Raw genomic sequence first — 14,588 nt, 5'->3', positions numbered from 1 at the left:
TACCCTTTATGGTAATGTGGGTGGACTCATCCAATCAGTTGAAGTCCTTAATAGAAAATTACTGACATCCTCCAAACAAGAAAAAATTCTGCCAGCAGACGGGGTTTGGACTTGAACTGCAGCTCTTCCCTAAGCTCCCAGCCTGCTGGTCTACCCCATGTAATTGGTTGATTGATTGATTTGAACATGTCAAGTTTCTGCATTTGTGTGAGCTAATTACCTAAAATAAATATATTTATCTTACTCCTTGTCTCTCTTTCTGTATCTGTGTATTTGTGTTTCAGACAGATGGCTAGGAGTTGGAGCAACTGGGCACAGAATACTAGGCAGAGGGGAAAAGGAAATACAGGGAGTTGAATATTTTCAAAATCTCAATACCCAAATTTAACTACAGTGATCAAATAATAGAGTGTTACCTCTGGCTACAAAAGCCTACTAACTTATGTGATACAGTTTAAACTGTAGCCTAGGAAACCAACCAGCATCATTATTACTGCATTTCTATGGAAACATTAATTTTCTTTTCCCAGAAAGAAACATTAAAAGAAATCTTTAGGAATTCAGTCTGTTTGTCAATTGGGAATTCATGAATAATTTTAGATTTGTTTAAGGATACTATGCATTCATTACCTCAAATTGAGAATTGCGCATATTTTATTTAAACTTTTCTGCACTTGAACTAAAGTTGTATAATTTCTTCACATTCATTCTTGATTATGTACTCTCTTTCAAAGTTTATTAAATATACAACATATTCCATGTTCATTGCATTGCTCTTTGCACAAACAAAAACAAAAGGTGAAAACATACAAAACACTAACTCAAAGTTAAACAGTAGCTGAACTTGCAAAAAGTTAACCAGCATGGAAACGTTTATAGCAAATAAAGTTCATCCCTATATTGTAATTTAGAGAAGCTAAGGTTTTTTGCCATCAGTCTATACTATTGACAGAAAAATATTCAGTAATTAGAAATTTTAGAAGCTGTTTCATTTTAAAATCAGCTTCTTAAATTCAGAATGATTATCCAAGCAAAAGACTTAAATGAGCCTAAAGGATAATGGACAACGTCAGAAATTCTATGACTTCATGGAAAGCTCATTCATGGTTGACTGGAAGTTATTATTTTTATTGTGATGTGATATGGTACTACCTAGATTTTTTTTCAAATTAATTATCTTGGAAAAAACATATTTGAATTAATGTGAAATTTTGGAAAATATATCAGGGTGCAACTAGAGGCAGAGAAATAAATTAGAATGAAATTGCCTATTGACTCTCTCTGGGGGATAGCATAGGCTAAAACGGGCACAAAGGACTATGACTATGTCAACTTCTAACTCATTTTACTCCCAGAATTATAATTTTAAAATAAATAAATAAATTAGAGGATTAGCTAGACACACAATATCCTGTATCTTAGCATAACTATTTTCAGTAAACTCTGGGTATGATAGGAAAGGTGTCTGAGAAGGAAATAGAGTGGAGAGCTGTGAGATATATATGATGGGATTATGATTTTTTTTCTTTTGCTACACTTATCATAAGGATATTTATTCAAATGGAACACAGGAGTCTTTCTAAATAGTTCTTTATACTGACAGGTAACTGCGTCTGACTGGTGGAGAAAATAACTGGCAAAGCTCTAGGTAAAGGAGGTTTGAATGTCTACAGTATAAGTTGATCATTGTTGTTACTTGGAACTTCTGAACAACGACAATCTTCCACAACTCAACAAAATCTAGTTAAAATTAATGAGGTAAAAAAGAAGTGCATGTTCAGCAGCTTAACTAACTTAAAGTGGAAGAATCAAACCCCAAATAAAGAGCAGATGCTCCACCGTGCCTAGGGATGAATATATTATAGATTCTGAAAAATCATCACACCTTCACATTTCTAAATGTCTGAGGACCTGTACATGAAGGTAGCTGGAGTATGACAACAGTTTTTATTTTAGGTTAATCTTTAGGATATTATTTTCAGATATGTATTTTTCAAAACATATTTAAAATTCTCCACTAGTTTGAGTAACATTATATTTTCCAGAGCATAGTATGGATTTCATAGTACCACTTGCATATTTATATTTATTTTATTACAGATATTCTGCTGTCTAAGTGATGATTACTAAAATGTCTATTATATTATAAAATCAAATAATATAGCATTCATATTATTTTAAAGTATGATTTCTAGATTTAGTGGAATTTGGACTATGTTATTTGAAGCCTCACCTGCCTGCATGTCATAGACTCTGGAATCTAGAATTTTTTTTCACTTTCATGTAAATGTCAGTAAACTGAATTTACAGTTCTTTATGAGTTTACCTTGAATTTTACATGTCATATGTTCTAACTGTAAAATGTGGAAAATAACAATAATAATACTTATGATAATACCCAGTTGTAGAGTTGTTTTGAGGCTAAATTGCACAATCTATATAAAGTAATTTGCACAATTATTTTTAAAATTTGTGTAGTCTCAGTTTTGAACAGTGGTTATTACATAGTAACTAGTCAATGAATATCACTGATATTAGTAAAAGTTCTAGTATTATTAGCAAATGACAAATTCTATACTGAGTTTTTTAATTAGAGAGATAATATGGTAAATAAAATCTTGATGTTGAAAATAATTTTTAAAAAGCAGAAATAAATGCAGAGCAAAAAGAACCTCATCCATTGCTGATGGGAATTCCTAATAGAAGAGCTACTTTGGAAGACAGTTTGGAAAATTTTACACAGCTCATCATAGACTCAGCAATCCCTGTGCATAGGTATTGATTTAAATAATTTGGAAACTCATATTTACACAAACACCTGCGCATGAATATTTGTAGCATCTTTATTCAGATACTGGAAGAAACCAAGATGTCCATCAACAGGGAATGAATGGACAGACTGATACCTCTGTGCAATAGAATATCTATTCAACAATGAAAAGGAGAATATATTAATTCATACAAAATCATGGCTGAATCTAAATGCCTTTTGTCAAGTGAAAGAAACCAGAACCCAAAAGGGTATTTATTGTAATATTCCATTCATATAACATATCAGAAAGACAAGTCTATAGGAACAGAAAATGATCAGTTGTTACCAGAGTTTGGAGGAATGAAATGTGATTTGATGACAAAAAAGATATACAGAGAATGTTTTAGGGTGATGTTCTATATGACACTGGGGTGCTGGATACCTCATTCTATGTCCAAACCTAGAGAAATATATTTCACAAAGGGTAAACTTTAATGTATGAAAACCTAAAAAAAAAAAAAAAAAAAAAAAAATCAACCAGGATGTCATGATGAAATAAAAACTGTGAAGAATGAATCTAACCATATTACAAATGTATCAAATAACCTTACTGAAGAGGGTGGAGTGAATAAGGAGTTGAATTGAGCTGACTTCAGTAACATTGGCAAACAGTGCTTTTATTGGAAACATTAACATTAACAACAAAAAGGACTGTCCAAAAAAATGGTAGTCTGTTTTGTTTTGGTTTCGTTTCCTCAGAGAAATATAGTTTAACAATTCTGAAACACTCTACATGTATTTAAGAGATTAAAACTAAGTAATAAATGATAGGTAGTGAGAGCCTTACTCTCAGAAATTTTCCAGGTAATATCAATAGATACTGCACCTTCCAGGGTGGAACTTAATTTTCTCTTCCTCTTAAGTGGGGATGGATTAAGGGACTCAGTTTCAAAAATAAAGTATGGGAGAGACCTTCAAGATGGCAGAGGAGTAAGACATGGAAATCACCTTTCTCCCCACAAATACATAAGAAATACATCTACATGTGGAAAAACTCCTACAGAACACATACTGAATGCTGGCAGAAGACTTCAGATGTCCCAAAAGGCAAGAAACACCCCACGTACCTGGGTAGGGCAAAAGAAAAAGAAAAAAGCAGAGACAAAAGAATAGGCATAGGACCTGCCCCTCTGGGAGGGAGCTGTGAAGGAGGAAAAGTTTACACACACTAGGAAGCCCCTTTACTGGCAGAGATGGGGTGGTGGTGAGGGGGAAACTTCAGAGCCACAGAGGAGAGCACAGGAGCAGGGGTGCAGATGGCAAAATGGAGAGATTTCTGCACAGAGGATCAGTGCCGACCAGCACTAACCAGCCTAAGAGGCTTGTCTGCTCACCCACAAGGGCAGGTGGAGCTGGGACCTGAGGCTCCGGTTTCAGAGATCAGACCTCAGGGAGAGGACTGGAGTTGGCTGCGTGAACACAGGCTGAAGGGAGCTAGTGCACCACAGCTATCTGGGAGGGAGTCTGAGAAAAAGTCTGGAACTGGCTAAGAGGCAAGAGACCATTGTTTCGGGGTGCACAAGGAGAGAAGATTCAGAACACCACCTAAACGAGCTCCAGAGATGGGTGCAAGCTGCGACTGTCAACATGGACACCAGAGATGAGCATGAGGTGCTAAGACTGCTGCTGCAGCCACCAAGAAGCCTGTGTGCATGCACACATCACCATCCACACCTCCCCTCCCAGGAGCAGGGGTAGCCTCACACTGCCAGGGCCCCAGAATCCAGGGACAAGTTCCACAGGAGACCATGGGTCATGCCTCATGATGTTGAAATGTCACACCAGCCTCTGCTGCCTGCATTCCATCCCCTTCCCTCCTCCTGGCCTGAGTGAGCCAGTGACCCTGAATCAGCTGCTCCTTTAACCCCATCCCGCCTAAGCAAAGAACAGATGCCCTCAGGAGACCTATAAACAGAGGCAGAGCCAAATCCAAAACTGAACCCCAGGAGCTGTGGGAACAAAGTAGAGAAAGGGAAATTTCTCCCAGCAGCCTCAGGTGCAGAAGATTAAATCTCCACAATCAACTTGATGTATGCTGCATCTCTGGATATGTGAAGAGACAACAAGTCATCCCCAAAATGAGGCAGTAGACTTTGGGAGCAACTGTACACTTGGGGTTTGCTTTCTGCATCTAATTATTTTTCTGGTTTTATGTTTATTTTATGTTAGTATTTAGCGTTTATTATCTTTGGTAGATTTCCTTATTGATTTGGTTGCTCTCTTCCTTTTTTTTTCAAATATATATATTTTTTTCTCATTCCCTTTTCTTGAGTGTGCATATGTATGCTTCTTGAGTGTGCATATGTATTCTTTTTGGTGTGGTTTTGTCTGTATAGCTTTGCTTTTACCATTTGTCCCAGGGTTCTATTTATCCTTTCTTTTTTTCTTTTTTTATTACTTTTAAATTTTTTAAATTTTTAATATTTTTTTCTTATATTTTCTTTTCTTTCTCTCTTTCTCTCTTTCTCTCTCTCTTTCTTTCTTTCTTTCTTTCTTTCTTTCTTTCTTTCTTTCTTTCTTTCTTTCTTTCTTTCTTTCTTTCTTTCTTTCTTTCTTTCTTTCCTTCTTTCTTTCCTTCTTTCATTATTCTTCATTTTCTTCAGAGATGTGAGGCTGACATGGTCTTGGTGTTCCAGCTGGGAGTCAGGCCTGTGCCTCTGAGGTGGGAGAGCTGAGTTTAGGTAATTGGTCAACCAGAGACCTCCTGACTCCATGTAATATCAAATGGCAAAAGCTATACCACAGATCTCCACCTCAATGCTAAGACCCAGCTCCACTCAACGACCAGTAAGCTAGAGTGCTGGACACACTATGCCAAGCAAATAGCAAGACAGGAACACAACCCCACCCATTAACAGAAAGGCTACATAAAATCATAATAAGTTCACAGACACTCTAAAACACACTACCGAATGCAGTCCTGCCCACCAGAAAGACAAGATCCAGCCTCATTCACCAGAACATAGTAACCAGTCCTCTCAACCAGGAAGCCTACACAACCCACTGAACCAACCTTAGCCACTGGGGATAGATACCAAAAACAATGGGAACTACGAACCTGCATCCTGTGAAAAGAATACCCCAAACACAGTAAGTTAAGCAAAATGAGACCACAGAGAAACACACAGCAGATGAAGGAGCAAGGTAAAAACCCACCAGACTAAACAAATGAAAAGGAAATAGGCAGTCTACCTGAAAAATAATTCAGAGTAATGATAGTAAAGATGATCCAAAATCTTGGAAATAGAATGGAGAAAATACAAGAAACTTTTCACAAGGACCTAGAAGAACTAAAGAGCAAACAAACAATGATGAACAACAGAATAAATGAAGTTAAAATTTTTCCAGAAGGAATCAATAGCAGAATAATGGACACAGAAGAAGGGATAAATGACCTGGAAGATAAAATAGTGGAAATAACTACCACAGAGCAGAATAAAGAAAAAAGAATGAAAAGAATTGAGGACAGTCTCAGAGACTTCTGGGACAATATTAAATGCACCATCATTCAAATTATAGGGGTCCCACAAGAAAAAGAGAAAAAGAAAGGGACTGAGAAAATATTTGAAGAGATTATAGTTGAAAACTTCCCTAACATGGGAAAGGAAATAGTCAATCAAGTCCAGGAAGCACAGAGTCCCATACAGGATACATCCAAGGAGAAACATGCCAAGACACACATTAATCACTATCAAAAATTAAATACAAACAAAAAATATTAAAAGCAGCAAGGGGAAAACAACAAATAACATACAAGGGAATCCCCATAAGGTTAATGGCTGATCTTTCAGCAGAAACTCTGTAAGCCAGAAGGGAGTGACAGGACATATTTAAATTGATGAAAGGGAAAAACCTACAACCAAGATTACACTATCCAGCAAGGATCTCATTCAGATTCAATGGAGAAATTACACCTCTATAGACAAGCAAAAGCTAAGAGAATTCAGCACCACCAAACAAGTGTTACAACAAATGCCAAAGGAACTTCTCTAGGCAGGAAACACAAGAGAAGGAAAAATCCTACAATAATGAACCAAAAACAATTAATAAAATGGTAATAGGAATATACATATTGTTAATTACCTTAAGTATAAATGGATTAAATTCTCCAACCAAAAGACATAGACTGGTTGAATGGATATGAACACAAGACCAATATATATGCTGTCTGCAGGAGACCCACTTCAGACCTAGGGACACATACAGACTGAAAGTGAGGGGATGGAAGAAGATATTCCATGCAAGTGGAAAGCAAAAGAAAGGTGGACAGGCAATTCTCATATCAGAAAAAATAGATTTTAAAACAAAGACTATTACAAAAAACAAAGAAAGACACTACATAATGATAAAGGGATTAATCCAAGAAGAAGATAGAACAATTATAAATATTTATGCACCCAACATAGGAGCACCACAATACATAGGACAATTGCTAACAGCCATAAAAGGGGAAATTGACGGTAACACAGTCACAGTAGGGGACTTTATCACTGCATTTTCACCAATGGAAAGATCATCCAAAATGAAAATAAATAAGGAAACACAAGCTTTAAATGATACAGTAAACAAGATGGAATTAATTGATATTTATAGGACATTCAGCCCAAGAACAACAGAAAACAGTTTCTTCTCAAGTGCTCATGGAACATTCTCCAGGATAGATCATATGTTGTGTCGCAAATCAAGCCTTGGTAAATTTAAGAAAATTGAAATCCTATCAAGTATCCTTTCTGATCACAACACTGTGGAACTGAATATCAATTAAGGAAAAAATCTGTAAAAAACACAAACACATGGAGGGTAAACAATTCACTACTAAGTAACCAAGAGATCAGTGAATAATTGAAAGGGAAATCAAAAATACCTATAATAAAATGACAATGAAAACACGACAATCCAACACCTATGGGATGCAGCACAACAGTTCTAAGAGGGAAATTTAAAACAATACAATCCTACCTCAAGAAACAAGAAACGTCTCAAATAAACAACCTAACCTTACACCAAAAACAGTTAGAGAAAGAAGAGCAACAACAACAAAAAAAACCCAAAGTTACCAGAAGGAAAGAAATGATAAAGATCAGATTAGAAATAAATAAAAAAGAAATGAAGGAAACAATAACAAAGATCAATAAAACTAACAGCTCGTTTTGGAGAAGATTAAAAAAAATATAAACCGTTAGACAGACTACTCAAGAAAGAAAAAAGGTGAAGACTCAAATCAACAGTATTAGAAAAGAAAAAGGAGAAGTAACAACTGACAATGCAAAAATACAAAGGATCATGAGAGATTACTACAAGAAACTCTATGCCAATAAAATGGACAACCTGGAAGAAATGGACAAATTCTTAGAAAAGCTCAACGTTCCAAGACTGAACCAAGAAGAAATAGAAAATATGAACAGACCAATCACAAACACTGAAATTGAAACTTTGATTAAAAATCTTCCAAAAATCAAAAGCCCAGGACCATAGGGCTTCACAGGCAAATTCTATTAAAAATTTAGAGAAGAACTAATACCTGTCTTTCTAAAAGTCTTCCAAAATACAGCAGAGGGAGGAACACTCCCAAACTCATTCTACAAGACCACCATCACTCTGATACCAAAACCAGACAAAGATGTCACAAAGAAAGAAAACCACAGGCCTATATCACTGATGAACATAGATGCAAACGTCCTCAACAAATTGCTAGCAAACAGAATCCAACAGCACATTAAAAGGTTCATACACCATGATCAATTGGGGTTTATTCCAGGAATGCAATGATTCTTCAATATACGCAAATCAGTCAATGTGATACACCATATTAACAAACTGAAGGAGAAAAAGCATATGATCATCTCAATAGATGCAGAAAAAGCTTTTGACAAAATTCAACCCCCTTTAAGATAAAAACCCTAAAGAAGGTAGGCATCCAGGGAACTAACCTCAACATAATAAAGGTCATATATGACAAACCCACAGCTAACATCATTCTCAATGGTGAAAAACTGAAACCATTTCCTCTAAAATCAGGAACAAGACAATGTTATCCACTCTTACCACTATTATTCAACACACTTATGGAAATTTTAGCCCCAGCAATCAGAGCAGAAAAAGAAATAAAAGGAATCCAAACTGGAAAAGAAGAAGTCAAGCTGTCACTGTTTGCAGATGACATGCTACTATACATAGAAAATCTTAAAGATACTATCAGAAGACTACTAGAGGTAATCCATGTATTTGATAATGTAGCAGGATACAAAATTAATGCACAGAAATCTCTTGCATTCCTATACACTAATGATGAAAAATCTGAAAGAGAAATTAAGAAAACATGCCCATTTACCACTGCAACAAAAAGAATAAAATACCTAGGAATATATCTATCTAAGGAGACAAAAGACCTGTATGCAGAAAACTATAAGACACTGATGAAAGAAATTAAAGAGGATACAAACAGATGGAGGGATGTACCATGTTCTTGAATGAGAAGAAACAACATTGTGAAAATGAATATACTACCCAAAGCAATCTACAGATTCAATGCAATCCCTATAAAATTACCAATGGCATTTTTAACAGAACTAGAACAAAAAAGTTCACAATTTTTATGGAAACACATAAGACCCTGAATAGCCAAAGCTATCTTGAGAAAGACAAATGGAGCTGGAGGAATCTGGCTCCTGAACTTCAGACTATACTACAAAGCTAGAGTAATCAAGACAGTATGGTACTGGCACAAAAACAGAAATATAGATAAATGCAACAGGATAGAAAGCCCAGATATAAACCCATGAACATATGGTAACCTTATTTTTGCCTTTTTTGCCTTTAAAGGAGACAAGCATATACAATGGAGAAAAGACAGCCTCTTCAATAAGTGATGCTTGGAAAACTAGACAGTTACATGTAAAACAATGAAATTAGAACACTACTTAACACTGTATACAAAAATAAACTCAAAATGGATTACAGACCTAAATGTAAGGCCAGACACTATAAAACTCTTAGAGGACAACATAGGCAGAACACTCTATGACATAAATCACAGCAAGATCCTTTTTGACCCACCTCCTGGAGAAATGGAAATAACAACACAAATGAGACCTAATGAAACTTAAAAGCTTTCGCACAGCAAAGGAAAACCTAAACAAAACCAAAAGATAACCCTCAGAATGGGAGAAAATATTTGCAAATGAAGCAACTGACAGTGCATTAATCTCCAAAAAACACAAGTAGTTCATGCAGCTCAATATAAAAAAAAAACAAAAAAAACAAAAAACAAACCAAACAATCCAATCCAAAACTGGGTTGAAGACCTTAATAGACATTTCTGCAAAGAGGACATACAGATTGCCAATAAACACATGAAAGGATGATCAACATCACTAATCATTAGATAAATGCAAATCAAAAGTACAATGTGGTTTCACTTCACACTGTTCAGAATGGCCATCATCAAAAAATCTACAAACAATAAACGATGGAAAGGATGTGGAGAAAAAAGAACCCTCTTGCACTGCTGGTGGGAATGTAATTGGATACAGCCCCTATGGAGAACTGTATGGAGGTTCTTTAAAAAACTAAAAATGAACTACCATATGATCCAGCAATCCCACTCCTGGGCATATAAACGGAGAAAATCATAATTCAAAAGCAACATGTACCACAATGTTCATGGCAGCACTATTTACAATAGCCAGGACATGGAAGCAACCGAAGTGTCCATCAACAGATGAATGGATAAAAGAGATGTAGCAGATATATACAATGGAATATTACTCAGCCATAAAAAGAAATGAAATTGAGTTATTTGTAGTGAGGTGGATGGACCTAGAATCTGTCATACAGAGTGAAGTAAGTCAGAATGAGAAAAACAAATACAGTATGCTAACATATATATATATATATATATATATATATATATATATATATATATATATATATATAATCTCAAAAAGGTCTGAAGATCCTAGGGGCAGGACAGGAATAAAGACACAGTTGTAGAGAATGTACTTATGGACATGGGGAGAGGGAAGGGTAAGCTGGGATGAAGTAAGAGAGTGACATGTACATATATTCACTACCAAATGTAAAATAGATAGCTAGTGGGAAGTAACTGCATAGCACAGGGAAATCAGCTCGGTGCTTTGTGACCACCTAGAGTGGTGAGAAAGCGAGGCTGGGAGGGAGACGCAAAAGGGAGCGGATATGGGGATATATGTATACGTATAGCTGATTCACTTTGTTTTACAGCAGAAACTAACACAACATTGTAAAGCAACTATACTCCAATAGAGATGTTAAAAAAAAAATAAAGTATGAAAAGGAACAATAAAATAGTAACTTTAAGAGGGAGAAAACTGGAACACACTACTTTAACTAAGTGATCAAAGTTAAAATTATCAGTAATGTGGTATAGCTATTACTTAACTCTGCCATCATATGGTAGGAAGGGTATTTGACCTCTGTGACCTCCTTCCCCAAAACAATAACTCCAGTACAGTTATGAGAAAAACACTGGGAAAACCCAAAATATGAGACATTTTAGAAAATACTATACCAACGTTTTTCAAAACTGTCAAGATCATGAAAATCAAGTACTGAGAAACTCACAGAAGAGGAGAATAAGGAGACCAATACAATCAATACCTAACACAGTATCTGGAAACAGACATTGGCAACAGGAAACAGGCATTGATAGAAAAACAAATGAAATCTAAATAGTCTATAGTTTACTTACTAGTAATGTGTCAATGATAATTTCTTGGTTTGATAATTTCTTGGTTTGCCAAATATATCATAGTTATGGTAATATTACTAGATAAAGTGGATATGGAAACTCCTTGTACTATCTTTGCAACTTTTATGTAAATGGAACTTTATTCCAAATTTAAAAAAAAGTCTATTAAAAAAGTAATAGCAGTGAATATGAAAATATATAATACGTTTTTGGATATATTAAAGACAGATAGAATAATGTTTACATATGAGATATTGAATCTCCATATGATATGCTTATTTATTGCAGGGCAGTGCCAAGACTATGTCTGTACTACAGTAATTTAATCAACATAAAGCAAACTATGACTTTGAATTTATGACTACTAACTTGTTAAATTAATATCACACAATTTTACCTATCAGGCAAAAATATCTATACTAACTGCATAATTTTTTAAATGTCCTAGTGAAGTCCTCATTTCTATTTATCACATCATTTTTCATTTTTTTCACAGTTTTTCAGCACTTTTATTGAGGTGTAATTTACATACCACAAAATGAACTTGTTTTAAGTGTATTAGGCAACGATTTATAGTAGATTTACAAATTATTTTTCATTTTCATTTAAAAGCATTTTTTGCATTTTCAATATATTATTACACATTTCATACATCTTCATACTGGTAGCCTTTGGAATGTGTAACAACTTAGATATAATGTGTGTTTAATAAATGCTGGTTGAATCAATTAATAAAAGAAGTTCAGTCTTTGTCTCTCTTTATTTAATCACAAGAAGTAAAGAATTTCAGAGTATATGAAATTCCCACATAGAAGTGAAGCATTTTAGGATTTCTTGAATCTCATTTTATAAAATTTAGTATTATTTTAAAATTCCATTTTGTAACATCTTTAAATTCCATATGTGTGAAGAAATATACCATTTAAATTCAATGAAGAAAAGTTACCAAAATAGCCTCCCAATTCACTTTAATCTCTATAAGCCTGCTGTTTTTTTCTTTTGCTAACTCTCCAAATCATTTTCTTCTTTTATTTTTTTCCCACTCCATTATTTCTGGTGGATTTAAAATATTGTTAACCTATTTAGTCTTATTTCTTTTTACACAATGTTATTTAGACAAAGAAGTTAGAAAGAGTAGTTATATTTCAGGCTGAAAAATATGTTTTAATTCTTGAAGCATTCATTAACTACTAAAATATTTATTGCTAGCATTTAGACATCACACCCTAAAAAAACAACAACAACATGTCAAGTGTTCTTTGTATAACTAATGTTCAAATAGATACATTGGAAGACCAGTTACTATGAAAATCTATTAACTCATGAATGTAGATAATTTAAAACCCTGCCTACTAAGCTTATCTTGCTTTTAACATCTCTGACTGCCTAGTACAGAATACAGAGGATTCACAAATTAGGACATTTGTATATTATCTGTCCCCAATATCAAATTGCATGTAAAATTAAGAAGTCACTACCTAAGAATGATTCTTTGGGAAAAGTTAGCTTGGTTGTAAAAATAAACATCTCTCAGTTGAATGTTTAACTTACCTATCATGTGACTTTAGATAGAATCTGTATGTCATAGATCACTGAGTTAAGATACTTGATAAAAGGGAAAAAATTACATATAGTGAGTTTAATATTCCTAGAAAAGAAATTTGTCTTTTATTAGGAATCAGCTTCTTTTTTAGGTTTGAGACTGCTGGTGGGAAGGTCAGCAAAAGGTTTTCATTCTTCAGTAAAACAACAACAAAACAAAACAAAGAAACAAACAAAAAAACACCTTGAACTTAACCACCTTAGTTAAGAGGGAAATATTTCACATAGAGGCTAAGGAAACATGATAACATCTTTCTACTAAAGCAAATCACTGACTAGGTAAATCCAAAATACTTTTGGATCTAGAGAGCTAGAAGTTGAAGCACATAAAATATAACAAAGAAAACTGAAATAATCAAAAACCTCACAACAGACAGAAAATCATTCAGAATAATTTTATATTTTACAGTTTTACTTCCTATGCAATATTTCTATATACGGCTTTAAATAAAATTGACTCCTACCATACATTTTTGTATCCTGCTTTTATTATCAAATATACCTATTTCTCATTATATAATCCTAAATCTACATGTTTAATGGAAAGTGAAAAATATTAATCATTTACCTATCACTGAAAGTCAAAGGATGGATATAGTTTCAAGTAAATTTGTGTATTTGCAGTTTTTGTATCAAAAAATTAGAGAACATTTCTCTCCCATTGTTTCTACTTTCCTTGTGTAGGAGGCACGGTCATCTGCTGAAAGTTTATTTGGATATAGAAAGCAGACTGAGGAAGCATAATAAGATTTCTATTCCACTTGTCTAGGTAAATATGAATGTATATTGGTGTCTGTCTACTCATTTTTCTTACGATACACGGCAGCATGGGGCTACATCTGTAACAGACATAAAAAGGGCAGATGGTTGGGTTCATCTAGGATTCCAGTTTTGCTAGAATGGATAAAAGAACGAGAGATTTTAAGGGATTTGTAATATAATTTTTGAGACAAGGCCCTTGGAAACCAGATTATATAGGCAGGCAGGGAAATCTAAATGGGAGTTAAATTTCCATCAAAGAAATTTAAGCATGCAGCTCTCTGTCCACACCCTTATTTATATCAGAAACTTAGGGAGTCCACCCTCCACCTAGATAGTATCCTCCTTTCTCCACCATGGTGTTGTAAAAGTATAATTTACAAATAAAGAATGTGTTGATGGTAAAGATTTATTTAATGAGGAAATCAACAGGAGAGTAAGCCTGATAGGATTTGAAGAAGGGAGGTTTACTTAATCAGTTACGGAAGGCATGCTAAAGAAGTTCACTAAGTTAGAGACAACACTGTTTACTATCTTATTATGTGCAAAACAGAAATCTTTGAATTTATCTTATCTACCAAACGGAAATAATTTTCATTCTCATTGGGAAAAACTATACAAGTAAACATGTAACAACTCAGAGTCTAGGCTTTTACAGATGGTAAATAAATGGCAAGTCAAAAACCA

This window comes from Kogia breviceps, chromosome 16 (assembly GCF_026419965.1).
Source record: "Kogia breviceps isolate mKogBre1 chromosome 16, mKogBre1 haplotype 1, whole genome shotgun sequence".
Lineage (NCBI taxonomy): Eukaryota > Metazoa > Chordata > Mammalia > Artiodactyla > Physeteridae > Kogia > Kogia breviceps.
Note: the sequence above shows the minus strand (reverse complement) of the source record.